The sequence below is a fragment of the Aedes albopictus genome, chromosome 3, assembly GCF_035046485.1.
Source record: "Aedes albopictus strain Foshan chromosome 3, AalbF5, whole genome shotgun sequence".
NCBI classification, from domain to species: Eukaryota; Metazoa; Arthropoda; class Insecta; order Diptera; family Culicidae; genus Aedes; species Aedes albopictus.
Genome location: NC_085138.1, coordinates 121,532,032 through 121,547,063, shown reverse-complemented (window position 1 = coordinate 121,547,063; position 15,032 = coordinate 121,532,032).

The following is a 15,032-nucleotide window of genomic DNA, read 5'->3' as shown; positions in this document are numbered from 1 at the left end:
TCACATTTTGAAAGAAGGGGTTTTGGATAAGACTGAAAACTGTTAGTAAAAATTGAACTCAAATAAATAATTCCCTTGGAGATTTGTACCAGTTTTGATGCGTTTAAAGATATTATTTTCTCAATAATGTATGATTGTATTTCAAGCAATCTTTTTTAAAATTATGTGTTTGTTGCTCACTGTATGACTTGTAGGTTGAATTTTGATCTAAAATAATATCCATCTCTTCGATATCCATGTTGCCTTTCTTGCAAGAAATTTATCTGAATTTGAGATTTTGAGCATCTTTTTAATAATTAGGTTTATTGAATAATTACATCCCTTGCATTTCCAACACATTTATAACGTAGTTGTCTCCTACTTCGCGTAGGTCAAGATTTTTGAATCCTGGTCATAGTAGAAGCTGTCTTCTAACAGTCTGCGATAAGTTTGCGCAATCTTTTTTCATTAACGTGTATTTTAACTTCAGCTTATTCTATACTCAGTCACAACCTTTTAGTTACAAAGCATCAATCGGAAATCTTAATATATATTGCGATCTTTTGGATGCTGGTATATGAATATTTTGTTGGAAGCAGATTCTATGCGCTTGAAGTAGACTGCGTATTTGTCAAAGTAAGGACTGTATCGGAAATTAACTATAAACATTCAAAATGCTCTATCTCGAAGCACGGTTGGTCTTTTTATTCCGGTTCTTCTCTGAAATCTTCAGAATATAGTTAAGTTTAGAACAGCTTGAAGAAATTTGGAAAATATTTAGTATTATTGAAAATATGGTTCTATGAGTATACCACACAAAATAACAATCTGTACAAACTGCATTTTTTTGATTTTTTTTTTTAACATTTCAATCATTTGCAGCGAAAAAAAATTGTACGGGGAAAAATCTGAAAAATAACGATTATTACTAGCAGTTATGTACACATAACATATCACTTAAAACCGATTTTTAAAATTCTTATTTTGGATAGAAAAACCTCCAACATTAAGAATACGGTCTTTCCCGAAAAACACCTACTTTTTGGTCGAACTTTGACGCTCTGTTTTAAATATCTTCAGAGGTTATAAAATTCCTTTCTCTGGTAAAACTACCTCTTCAATAGATATAAATACATACCCAATCGAAAAAAATGCAAATTTTCAACTTTACGTATTTTTTTATTTGCGTAATCGTTCTTTGAAGACGCATAAAAAAAGAGTTCCTCGAAAAATGGCCTTTTTTCATTTTTAAGAATTGCCCTAAATTGCGGAGGATTTTTTTCTTGATAAAAATAATTTTCCTATATTATAAGCATTCTGGAAAAGAATATATTTGCGCAAAAATGAGAGAAAAAATTGAATATTTTCCCACAGTTTTCGCCAGGGCTTGGCTGAATGAATCCGTGAACATGAACATACAATTATCGTTCCCAAAAACGTTCGTGAGTATACATGCCTCACGAGGAATAAATTTTACGGCACCCCGTGAATATTGATTCCTAACTGAACAGAGCAGCAGTGAACGAACCAAACGACGAACGAAAAATACAACACAAAGAAGTTGAAGATTGCTTGTCCCATGCCACAATGCTGCTGAGCTGCACCTATTTATTGGAAACGACGGCGTCGAATATTCTGGTGTGTGTTTGTTTATCGCCGTGAAGCAACACATGCGTTCTCGCTCTTACATGTGGCTTGGATATATCTGTCTCTGTTGCTGATAGTGTGTACGTTTGGTTCGTTCATTTCGCAACAAGCAAAGGAGAGTGGAACTGGCATTCCTCGCTTCGGCCAGCCCCGACGAGTGATAAACATTCATCGCCGCGGTTGGTCGTGAATATACTTCAGCATGAGGCATTCGCACCCACCGGTGGACTTGAGTGTTGTTTAGTTGCTTCTGCCGTTCTTCGTGAGGCAAGCGATGTGCGATGGTGTGCAGTCCAGGAGAGCGAACGAAAAATGTGATTCAAAGCAGCGTGAAAACTAGCAATTCGTTCATTTTTGAATGAATCTTCCAAGCTCTGGTTTTCGCAATTTTAAATTTTTAGGAGGTGTCCAAAATTTTAAAAACATATGTGCAATCTTTGAGATAAAAGTCCAAGTTAAATGATTATTTTTTGAAAATCACAACTGCCATTCTTTATTTAAGAGATTTATATAGTATCTCCAAAAATAAGGTAAGGTTTATTTCGAACAGATTATTTTTCAGGCAATTTTAAACGTTTATAGTTAATTTCCGATACAGTCCTTACATAATGAGCCCACTCTCCTTTTTGACACTTCATACAACAATTGATGTATTTTAACATCCAACACCTTGTCTTTTCTATAACGAGGAACCTACAATATGGCAGTCCTGCACACCACCTATTTTAATTGATGAAACTTGGCAGCTCGACTACATTTTTGTTAGATTATTATCGGTATGATTAAAGTTTGTTTTTACAAAAAAAAATACTGAAGTGTTTCTATGATATCTGAATTGAGTTAGGTACAGTCAAAGCATCTTCGAAAAATCGTAACTACTCTTATCTAATCTTATACATACGCAGCCAGTACGGAATCACCCTGGAATCACCCTGGAAAACAATCGTGTTACTTTTCTTGTCAATATTGATGCTTGCAGCATATCATAGATATGACACATGCATCAAAGCGGCCAGGTCGTTGTATTTACGCGCAAAAATGATTCTTCGAAATACTTGGAGTACAGAATATTTTCTTTTAGCAAGGTACCCAAGAAACAATTATTAATTTAAGAAAGGTTTCTCAAACCATTGTTATTAAACCATATGTGGAATAATATTTGGTTTACTGGAACTGAAACTTTTGTTCAACTCTTGTTAGCCCTGAAATGGCGAATCTGTTCAACAACGACCGTTGTATAAGCATTGAGAAATGCATGTTTTTTTTCAATGATTGTTCCCTGGTTATGCAACTGTTCAACGTCAAAATCATCAGCTATTTACAAAAATATTAGAAGCTTTTCTTCAACGTTGATTAAACCAAGTTGTATGATGTTTTTTTTGTATAATCGTCTAATAAAGATCATGGAAACCATTTTTACCATTTAGCTGCTAAGTTCATAAAAACAAGATTTCTACAACAATCATTCCATCACAATACAATCAAAACACGGATATCATGTCTATTTAAAGATTTGATAGAACAAATGCTGCAAACATGTTCGTTAAACGTTTCTTCAATATTACTGTACCAATTAATTGGAAAAAATGGCAATTTATTTTTCATTTTTTTTACATATAAAAACTTGAAACAACTTTAAATAACTTACAGCTGTGCATTTTAATTACATGTTTATGGAAAAATTTCAACAATGACAAGACTCGAACTCGGGACCTACTGATTCACTGTCATCTGCATCTGCTCTGCTACAATCCGGGATACAAGATTTGAAAAAAAAAATAGCAGTATTTAAATATTAGGTCGACGACGTTTCCTTTCATGCGTTGAATAAACATCGCTTGAGTAATATTATTCGACTAATTGTCTAGATCGACATCAATGTTTCATTAATCATTACCGCAACGTTTGTTCATGCTTATAAATCTTTTAGCATGGTTTGTTCATCTGCAGTGCTACTGGAGCTTAACAGTAGCTGTGTGTAGCTGATGTTGTTGTTTTGCAAAATTGCCAGCTGTCAAACACTTTTTAACCATTTTGAACATCCAGTCAATTGAGCTATACTTCTCGAATTTACAGGGGAGGAAGGATGCGTGGACATATTGTACCAAACGATCCAGATAACATGTTGATGAATATGTTTTAAATATATGAAAATGTGGATAAAAGAGCTGTGAATAAATGTGTAATATTGGAAAGATCTCCCCAATTGTTGGGTTGTTTATATAGATCTAATGTCGAACCTCCTATTCTGTATGATCGGTGTTATTCGCATGGGGTCTTCGCAGATTTTTTTTCTGCTTTGCCTTATTGTTTCTACAAGGGTGAAGTTACCCATTTCGCACACTTTCCTCCTAATGTCTCGTTTATTTAATTTGTATTTTTAAATTTATATTTAATAAACCACCCACTGATGACCACCATTTTCTAAAACAGCAATCAAACCAAAACTCCTTTGCCTTTTTCGAAATATTCACGACAAAACGAAAGGGGAGGCACAGCTCTTTCAAAGCGGGGGATCTCAGCCCGGAAAGTGAAGAAAGAAAACCTTGTGGTCACTTATTACCGTCAAATGGTATCTTTCCGGGTTCCGGGCAACCCCGGCTCAAACATGTACGTGTTAAAATATAGCAAAACTCACTGAATCACTATACATTTCTTCAAATATTAGTTTCGAAACGATTGGCCGAATCAAAAACTAAAGGTGTGATTATGAACAATCGTAACTATTTTTATAAGCAGATCAATACATTTTCGTTATGCATGATCCTAAAATTTGGCGAAGAAGGGAAAACTTTATTCATAACATACTTAAGCAAAGCTTGTCAATTTAAACCTATTATTTTTCTGCGTTTGTATTGTCATTCTATCACAATTGTATGTCAGACAATTTGTTGTGTTATTCGTGTAACGATTTATGATATTGTTTGGTTGAAAATTTCAAAGCAAGTAAAAATAAAAATTTTAATTATTTGATGCAAATTAAAATAAATTCCTACCTATACAAAACAAGAAAATCATTCTCTAGAAACTTTATACCTGGCAACAAATCCATACTCATGTTCTTTCGTCTCCTCTTTACGCTACCCAGAGAGCTAAACGCGAGAGAGCGCACGAGCCTACGGATAGAGACCGTACTTTGCGTGTCTCTATATTCTAAGCCCTGCTACGAACCGTACGTAAACTTTTCGCTTTCGAGCCCTACTTAGCAGCGACCGGTGCGGTTCGCTTCTTTGTTCGGGGCTCTACTTAACGTTAAAACGCTTGATTGAGCCCATGAGTGGGCTTGGTCTTAGGGCGGAAAAAAAAGGTACGAAACTTATTACACTCATTCGAAAAAAAAAACAAATCCTCTGACAGTTTCTCCAGTCATTTCTCCGAGAACTCCTCCTGGAAATTTTCCAGAATTTCTCAAAGAATTGCTTCGGGAGCTTCTCCAGGAATTCTTCCAAGAATTCCTCCGGGAATTTCTCCAAGAATCCCTCTTGGAATTCCTCCGAGATTTCACCAGGATTTCTTACAGGAATTCCCGCAAAAAAAATCCCGGGAAAATTCTTAGAGGAGTACTTGGAAAAATTCCCGGAGGAATTCAAGAGGGATTCCTGGAGAAATTCCCGGAGGAATTCTTGGAAGAATTCCTGGAGAAACTCTCGAAAGAATTCCTTGAGAAATTCTGGAGAATTTCCCGGAGAAGTTCTCGGAGGAATGTCTGGAGAAATTGTTAGAGGAATTCCTGAAGAAATTTCCAGAGAAATTCGTGAGGAAATTCTCGGTAGAATTGTGGAATAAGCTCTCGGAGGAATTCCTGGAGAAATCCCGAAGAAATCCCTGGGTGAATTCTTAGAGAAATTTCATATCGAATTCTTGGAGAAATTCCCGGAGCAATTGCAGGAGGACTCCCGGAGGACATACTGAAGGAATTCCAAGTGTAATTCCTGAAGAATCCTTAAGAAATTCCCGAATGAATTCCTGGAGAAGTTCCAGAAAGAATTCCTGGACAAATTCACGGAGGCGTTGCTGGAGAATCTTCCACACATTTCCGGAGGAATTCATAGAGAAATTCCCGGAGGAGAGAAATTTTCGAAGGAATTCATGAATAAATTTCCGGAAGAATTTCTGGAAAAAATCCAGGAGGAATTCCTGAAGAAATTTGCATAGGAATTCCTGGAAAATTGTCAGTCGATTTCCTGAAAAAAAAAATGCGGAGGAATTCTAGTAGAACATCCTGGAAAAATTCTCGGAAGAATTCCTGGAGAAATTTCTAGGAAAGTTCCCCGAATAATTCCTGGAGATATTCCCGAAGGAATTCCTGGAGGAATTTCTGCATAAATTGTCGGTGAAATGGTTTGGATAAATTCCCGGGAATGTTCACGGATAAATTTTCGAAGGAATTCCGGGAGAAACTCCCGGAGAAATATCTGGAAAAAATCCCGGAGGAATTCCTGAAGAAATTCCCCAGGAAACCTTGGAGAAATTTCCGGAAGAATTCCTGAAGAAATCCACAATATCTAGTGAAATTGTCGGGGGATTTCCTTGAGATATTTCCGCAGGAATTCTTGGAGAAAATCCTGGAGAAATTCTCGGATAAATTTCCAAATGAATTCCTGGAGAAATGCCTTGGACAATTACAGGAGAATTCCTAGAGAAATTCCAAAAGGAATTCCTGGAGGCATTGTCGGAATTGAACTGCAGAAATTACAGGTGGAATGGTTGGATAAATTTCCGGAGAAGTTCCTGGAGGAATACCCGGAAGAATTTGTGGAGAAATTCCTGGAGGAATTTCTGGAAAAATTCTTAGAGGAATTTCTGGAGAAATGTTCGATGTTATTCTTGGATAAATTTTCGGAGGAATTCCTGGAGAAATTTCCACAGGAATGCCGTGAGAAAGTCCGGAGGATTTCATAGTGAAATTCCCTGAGGATTTCCTGTTGAAAACCCCGGAGAAGTTCCTGGAGAAATTCCCGAAGGAATTCCTGGATAAATTACCGGAGGAATCCCTGGAGCAATACCGGAAGAATTTCCCGGAAGAATTTCCCGGAAGAATTTATTGACAATCTCCCGGAGGAGGTAAGACGGAGGAAATTCTGCAGAAATTCCTAGAGAAATTACCGGAGGAATTTCTGGAGAAATTCCCGGAGGAATTCCTGGAGGAATTCCCGGAAGAATTAAAAAAAATCCTGAAGAAATTCCGCAGGAAATGTAGAAGCAATTCCCGGAAGAATTCCTGGAGGAATTCCTTGAGAAAATCGTGAAGGATTCCTCGGAGGAATTACTGAAGAAATTCCCGGAAGAATTCATGAAAAAAAAAATCCTGAAGAAATTTCGCAGGAATTGTAGAAGCATTTCCCGGAAGCATTATGGAGAAATTCCTTGAGAAAATCGTGAAGGATTTCCCAGAGGAATTCCCATTTGAATACCTGGACCCGGAGGAATTCTTGGAGGATTTCCTGAAGAAATTCGCAGTGGAACTCCCGGACAAATTTCTGAAGAAATCCTTGGAGAAATTTCCGCCATTTAGCCTTGGTTTTATCATTATTATCATATATTCAATGATCTAAAAACTCACTTTTATTGGCGTTTCGGACATTTTTGTGTTCTACAATTTGTTTGAAGCTTAAAAATAGCTAAACCTGTGACTAGATTGCATTTATACTTCTCATGGTTCACTTGGCATCATACAACATGGTAATATATCTGCAAAAATGTCTGTCTGTCTCTAATAATTCACACAAAACAGTAAACTTTGAACGCTATTTAAAAAAAAATCATCAAATATCATGTCGGTGAAAAAAATTTACACGGAAGCTTATGTATTTTGTAGGTGATCGCCGATGAAAAAACTTGCCAGAACATGCCCGACTGCAAGAACGTCCTATATACATTTTGCGTGATTTTCAGGAACTTTTCATAAAAAATCAATGCATATTATGTGTTTTTTTTTTCATCTAATTTCTTTGATATATGTTTTATTTTAGTATTTTTCATTATTATTACTCGAAAACGGACATTAAATTTGTTCACAAACGTAGTTTATTGAAAAAACTCGATTTTTGGTAGGTATTTTATAAAACGACTAATATCTCAAGAACAGTAGGCTTTGGATATTTGACGTTTTCGGCAAACTTTTTAAGCATAAATAGCCGAACAACTTTGCCGAAGACACCATATCGCTAAAATGAAAGATGGCCAAAATGGCTTATAGGACTTTTATGCGAATAACGTGAGAAAAATATGCTACCGTTCAGAATATCGACCTTGTTCATAGAAATATTTTCTCTGAAGACACCAAGTGTGGATCTCGACATCTCAACGAGCTAGAGGTTTTTTCCGTGTATTTTCAATCCTGCCCCAGTGTGCGACGGTGATGAAATCGAGGCGGTTGAAGAACTCGTGCACTTGGGCTCACTGGTGACCGCCGACAACGACACCAGCAGAGAAATTCAGAAGTGCATTGTGGCAGGAAATCGTGCTTACTTTGGACTCCGCAGAACTCTACGATCGAATAAAGTTCGCCGTAACACGAAGTTGACTATCCACAAAACGCTGATTAGACCGGTATGGGCACGAAACATGGCCCCTACGTACAGAGGACCTACGCGCCGTTGGTGTTTTCGAACGGAAGGTGTTGCGTACCATCTATGGCGGAATGCAGATGGAAGACGGGACTTGGAGAAGGCGCAGCAGCTGCATCAGCTGCTGAGAGAACCAATCATTGTCCATTCCGCGAAAATCAGGCTGTTTGCGGTTGAAGAGGTCCTATGAGCGCTCAACGTCTAGTGGGACTGGACGTGATTGATCCAAGACGGAGTTCAATGGAGAAGGATGATTTATTTAGCGTAGATTCAGCGAAACAAATTATAACTCATCAAGCATTCGAATAAGTACACATTCAAAATTATTTTTTTTTCTAGGTAAGTCGACCTATCAAAAGACCCTCTTCAACCATTATGCAAAAAAACATATCTACCATCCAAGCGTTGGAATTCCCGATAACAACCATGTCTGTAGAAGACATTAGTTTGTTCAGTTAAGTTTGAAAAATGATATATTTTGAGTTATGCATGAAAATGATATATTTTGAGTTCAGCTTCAATTGAAACTTCCGGAAAGTTTGATACACAATATAACTTCTAATACTGATCCAACTTGAAACATGAAATGTATCGAATCGTAAAATTAAATTTCCACCCTCACTCCAGACTGACTGTCCTCCAAGTTTACGTCTGCCTTGAGAAAAGGTACGTAACTCTTACGCTCTCAATCCATCCCATGTGTGTACGTAGTATATCCCCAGAGCTCAAAGTTAACTCACCGAATCATCCTTCCCCATAAAGTGATGCGTGTGCCTTGTGTTCGTTGCTGATAAATTCCACACCCTAGTTTGACATATGTTCTTCGTAATTTACTCGAACCTTGCCGGAGTTATCTCTCGTAAACGTTTGGCGGCAGAAGGCAACGCCAACACACAAAGTCCAAATCCATCGTGCACAGGATCGCCCGTCACTCCGGAAGATGGGCCACAGGACGACGACGACGACATCACGACATCATGTCCCTGTAGTAGGAACCCTGGCTGCCGAGCTGAGTTATCGCATACGCCTGTCTTCGTGCACTCAGTCCTATGTCCTGGTTGACTTGTGGCATACAGTTGTGTTACGGATTGTGCGACGCGTTTCCTGGAATGTCGGAAACCTGGACAACTATTAAGAACTTTAAATAGCTTTTTTTTTTAATTTTCCGACTTTTAAGTCCACCACAAAGCTGCAATAAAAAAACCCAGATTAATCCACCTAGTGGTGATAGTGCCTTTCTCGTCGAATATGTACTCATAGACTTTTCTTCGACGTTAGCCAAAATGTTCCTGAATCCTGAAAACACTTTACATTAGCAACAATTTTTTACTTAATTAATGTAAACACTTTACATTAGCAACAAAGCCATCATCGATTTTCGAAACTTATTGATGATACATATTCCGATAATATGTTCAACAACAAAACAGAGCAGAAAAAGATCAGACCTCTCAGTTGACTGCTTGATCACCTTAACCCTAGTCGTGTATTGGGGTTATTGTGTCCCCATTCCATCCACTACGGCAGCGGGGTGAGCGTCAGCTAATGCTTGAAGAAGGTTAACTTTATTCACAATCACAGATCACTTTGTGATCTTCGCCAATGTTTATTTCAGCACACTTTAGGCTATATTTTATTATCATTGGTAACACGATTCATGTAAAATTTGACCTTCCTACGAGGAAAATGCAGAAAATGTAGATTTTCCATTCAAATTTCAATCACAATGAGAAGAATGAGGGCTCAACCAGCCGCACCCAAATTGTGAGCAGTAATTTTAGAAGCATAAGGAGATTGGAGATTGAAAAACTGTATAAGGTTGATGCGATTAAATTATATTTTTATATAAAACGTTGATCCATCCTACTATACATTTACACCGCAGGAATCTGAAATGGTGTGATTTGAAGAGATCGCTTTGGTCACGATTTCGTTTTCTCGCATATATGAAGACTTTGATCATTTCTTCATTTATAATCTTACCCAACGTTTACATGCTATCAAAAAAGCCACAATTTGATTTATCGCTTTGACATTTATTTTGTTAACCCATTTTAATTCCGCTATTTGATGTGCGGCTCGCATGGGTTTGGTTAAATTTTACGTTTGACTTCTTCCGGCGGGACACCTGGAACTGATTGCGGTTGTCTCAAATATGGTCTTAGACTATGTTTTTGTCAACTGTTCATCACGTGACCTGAAAAGCCGAAAATTGATGTGATTTGAGGCTATTTTCTTGCTAACCGTTCGGCAAATTTTTGAAAATGCCGCGATTTTATGTATCGCATGCATGGTTTTGGTTCACTTCTATCAAATCACACCCCCAACCGATTCCGAACTACTGTAGCCTGAGACTATTTTCTTGTTGACCGTTCATCAGATTATCAAAAACGCCGCTATGGTTTAGTTCCTTTCTATATTTTTGTAGCCGTTCGTAAACTATTCTTGAGGATTTTGTTAAAGCACGGTGGCTTAAGCGCCACTCTCAAAGAGAGACCACCGGTCGTGTTGAAATTTGCCCGACTTTGCAAGAGACTATTTCACTCAGGGACGGTTTTGAACGGCTCTTGGTAAACGGCAGAATTTCTTCGAATGCAAATTTAACTCCAACTCTTTCACAGGCTAAACGATACTTAGGGAAAACCGAAGGGATTCTTACTCATCCGAGCGAAGTAACGGGACTAAAACGTAACGTAAGGTAGTGAGTATGTTTATTTAATTAAGCGATGTGAAACGTAACGGAACTAAACGAAATTTAAAACTTTCTACTATTTATTCTAGGAATTCATTCGTGTTGGACGAAAGGTATTTGTACGGAATGGGAAAGAGCAAACATGGCCATGTATAAAAAAGCTCTTCACGTACCTGCGCAGGTTTTTCGGCGATCCGATGCTCGGTGACGGGACGTAGCTCGAAGATGGCGACGACTTCGACGTTCGGAGATGGCGGTCAATAATAGTGTTTGCCGGCGTGACCGTGCTGCGATTTGGCGCGCAGCGACGACGAAGGACCCGTGTGCGGTATGGCCGAATTACCGGTGCGGAGGGAGTGGCGGCTGGTTGGAAGCTTCCGATTGTCTACTCGAGAGGGAAACGGCGGAAGCCGCTTGTACCCGGGAGGATCCTCCTCCGGTCAATAGGAAGGCACTAAAGAGCCCAGCGACCCGGCTTCGCGTACTTAGATTCCAGCTATGACCGAGCGGGGAATAGTACGTTTCCTACTTTCCGGAATTGGATCGGATTCGTGGCGTGCTATTGACGACACGCTTCAGCGAATCGCCTCTCGTACTCCGGTCCACGGGGATTGACGGACGGGACCTTACCTTCGGCTTTTGGCGACCGACGGGAGTACCTCGCTACGATAATGGACGAGCGACTTCACTCACGCCTCCGTTTAACTGCCTACTGGAGGCGGGCCTTCGCTGGGCACACGGGTCGCGTTGATCCAAACGGAAATGACGGTACACTCCACCTGAAGTTCCCCGATTCGGCGATGACGATTGCCGAATGAAACTCACAAAAACCAGCCGTACGAAAAAAGCGCCACAGCGCTGGAATGTCCAACGCGAAATCACATTAAAACTTAGAAGTCGAGCTCATTTAATTATTTATAGTTACCTTTTTCGATATTTATACAAAAATACAATAAAACTGGCAGAATACGCGAATAAAAACGGACCTCAGTCCTCTATGTACAAAAAAAAACAAAAAGAAACGTTTAACACTATTTGCAATAAACTCACTCACTAAACTTTTTACCAAAACTGCAGAAATTCAACATAAAACTCAAACTCAAATCAAACGGAACTAAACTTTTTCTTAAATCGCGCACTTCTGCTCTCCAGCCGATCTCGCAGCAAAATGGCAGAGTCGAAGTTGCGCTTCGTCCAAGAAACTGCCTCTTTTCAACATGAATTCCATTCGATTAGTCAAGTATGGCCGCAAAGAATATTCCGCGCCATCAAAATATCTTATAAGCTACGTTTCTTATATATACGTTACATAACTTAGTCAGGACACAAACCATACACGAACGATATTCTCAAATGTTCAAATTCAAAGTTGAAGAAATTCCAATTGGATTTCACTTGAAAAGATAAAAACGTCAAAAGCTACAAATTAACAACAACTTTATTTTGCTTAAAAAGATAAAAAACGTCAAAACGTTACATTTTACCACTTCCGACGCGTTACTCGTCTTGTCACCAGTTCTGGAACACTACCGGTTCTCCCAAATATAGTCTGAGATTATTTGTTGGTTAACCGTTTATCTTGTTACTGAATAAGTCATCGATATGTCGCATGTATTGGTTCTCTTTTACATTTGATCATTTCTGTCGGGACACCCGTAATCAGTTCCGTAACACACTGATAGGGCTTGCGTCTATTTTCTTGCAACTGTTCATCATGTTACCTAAAAAGCCGTGATTTGAGGTATCGCATGCATGGGTTTGGTGTCACTTCCGGCCCGGAACCGGTTGCGAAACACTACCGATAGTCTCTTAAATAATCTGAGCCTATTTGCTTGCTAAAGTTTATTAGGTTATCAAAAAAGCCATGGGTTTGGTTCAATTTTATTTTTAGCCTCTTTCGGAGGGAACTAGTTTCGGCACTACTGACAGTCCATAATGTGGTCTTAGCCTACTTCCCTAATAACCGGTCATCAAGTTGTCGAAAACGAAGTGATTTGATTTGCCGCATGCAAGAGTTTTGTCAACTTTTATATACGGCCACTTCCGGCGGAACACCCGGAACCGGTTCTGAAACACTACCGGTTCATATAAGGTCTGAGACTGTTTTCTTGCTAACTGCTCATCAGGTTATCAGAAATGCCGTAGTTTGATGTGCCGCATGCATGGGTTTGGATCACTTTTATATATGACCACTTCCAGCGGGACATCCGGAACCGGTTTCCGATACACTGCCGGTTCAGATATGGTCTGAGTCTTTTTTTATGCCAACCTTTCATTGGGTTATCAAAAAAGTCGCGCTTTGATATATCGCATGCATGGATTTGGTTCACTTTTATATTTGGCCACTTCCTGCGGGACTCCCGGAACCAGTTCCGGAACACTACCGGTTCAGATATGGTCTGAGACTGTTTTCTTGCTGACTGTTCATCAGGTTATCCAAAATGCCGCAATATGATGTGTCGCATGCATGGATATGGTTCACTTTTATATTTGGCCACTTCCGGCGGGACTCCCGGAACCGGTTCCGGAACAGTACCGGTTCAGATATGGTCTGAGACTGTTTTCTTGCTGATTGTTCATCAGGTTATCCAAAATGCCGCAATTTGATGTATCGCATGCATGGATTTGGTTCACTTTTATATTTGGCCACTTCCGGTGGGACTCTCGGAACCGGTTCCGGAACACTACCGGTTCAGATATGGTCTGAGACTGTTTTCTTGCTGACTGTTCATCAGGTTATCCAAAATGCCGCAGTTTGATGTGTCGCATGTATGTGTTTGTTACATTTTTATGTATGGCCCCTTCCAAGGGTACTGGTCCGGAACACCTAAATGGCCATAACTCCGGAACGGCTGGACCGATCCGAACCATTTTCAATAGGAAACAATGGGACCAGATTCCGCGTCGAATGAACCGTCGGTCATTAAAATCGGTTGAGGTTTACTGCCAAAAAGTGATGTGAGTTTATTTGTACACACACATACACACACACACATACACACACACATACACACACACACATACACACACACAGACATCACCTCAATTCGTCGAGCTGAGTTGATTGGTATATGTGACTTGACTCTCCGAGCCTTCTATCAAAAAGTCGTTTTTGGAGTGAACATATAGCCTTTCCAGTACACCTAGTGTACGAGAAAGGCAAAACCATTCCACCTTTTCTCAAACCGATTTTTTTAACGCTCTAAGCAGAGTACCCTCTTCGAATGAGTGTAATTAGTTTGTACTTTTTAATTGCGCCCTATTTTGCTTATCATCTGACAGATATGCGTATTTCCACTACCACTTGTAATCTTTCTCAGTGGATAACTGACACTGAGGTAGATTACAAGTGGTAGTCGAAATACGCGTATCTGTCAAAAGACAAGCAAAATAGGGCGGAATTAAAAGGTATAATCGGATTACACTCATTTTAGTCTATTCGATAAGTGATGATTGAATAATCAATAATATTCTGACTTTTTTTCGGGCAGAAATATTCATAAGAATAAGCATTATTGAAGTGCCACCTGTATTCGTCACTTGGGGTATTTTCCATTTACTGGGCTCCTAGTCTCATACTCACTCATTCACTCACGGTTGAGCGGACTCAAAAATTGTAAAATTTGGTGATGTATGTACCTACTACCTACCTACGTATCGTTTTCCTCATGACTTTACGCTGACGAAGGATGCTTTTCTTTTTGCGTTCAGCTCCGGTTGGGCAGCGCTCTATCATGCCCTTGAATAGTGGAGGTTTTAGGTGTAGGTTAGATAGGTATGCGCCCCCAGGCATGCAGTGCATCCCTTTCGTTTGAGTAAGCCAAAGCGATGTGCTTTTTCGCGGTTATAAGTTTTTGTCCTTGTATTCATGGAACAAACAAACGAGTAAATGTGGCGTTTGGTTCATATGAAAGTCAAACCGTAGAAAAATTAAGCGGTGGTATCTGGCAGCCATTGTCTGATGTTTACAGACCATTGCTTTCGAATAGAACAGATTGCTGTAACTTATGATTATGGCAAGGGTAGATAACTTCTAGGAGGACCAATCCAAAATAATAATGTTTTTATTTGTTGGTATTAACGAGGACCCATATAACCGATCCGGTAAGCGCGCGGGTGTTCAGTAAGACTATGCTGAGAGTACG